Source organism: Bos javanicus, chromosome 4 (genome assembly GCF_032452875.1).
Source record: "Bos javanicus breed banteng chromosome 4, ARS-OSU_banteng_1.0, whole genome shotgun sequence".
Classification (NCBI taxonomy): domain Eukaryota; kingdom Metazoa; phylum Chordata; class Mammalia; order Artiodactyla; family Bovidae; genus Bos; species Bos javanicus.
In genome coordinates, this window is record NC_083871.1 from 113,022,857 (window position 1) to 113,023,622 (window position 766).

A 766-nucleotide genomic window follows, 5' to 3' on the forward strand; every position below is an offset into this window, starting at 1 on the left:
CCTGTTGTTATTTAGTCACTCAGTTGTGTCTGACTCTGTGTGACCCCATGAAGCCCTCCAGGCTTCTCTGTCCATGGAATTCTCCAGGCAAGGATACTGGAGTGGCCTGCCGTTCCCTTTTCCAGGGGAACTTCACACCTCCTGCATTGGCAGGCAGATTCTTTACCACTGAGCCACCCAGGAAGCTCTGAAGAGTAGGGATTCTGGTTGAGATTAACATTTTCTACCTACTTGGTACAATGCAAGCCACTTCGATTGTGTAGATTACACTATCCTAATTCTAATGGGCAGATTGAACAAGGTGGTAATATAACTACAATAATTGAATTCCAACTCTACAATCATAGAATTTAAGGTTTTACTAACTAGGACTGTTTTCGTTGCCTGGTTTCTCCCCAAATTCTGCCCTATCGAGTGATGCACACAGCAGAATGAACACCTTGGAGAGGTATGCATTATTACAGATTAAAGTGTCTCATTCTAACCATAGTAAGATTATTCCAAAGCCACACAGATGGACAAAATTCTAGCAAAACTATAAGAATTCATTTTAAATACACAGTATATGTTTGCATTTTTAAGCATAGGAAAACAAAATAATGATTGTTCTAGGGTGCTGGGGTCATTCAGTGGTTACTTTTTCCTGTAGATTTTGTGTCATAAGAAACATTTTGTATATAGCATTTCTAAAGTTTTTGTAAGAATAAGGATTATGCTAATGATGAGGTCCTAGAAGCAAGTCAGGGAGGCCAGAGTTTCATCTTGG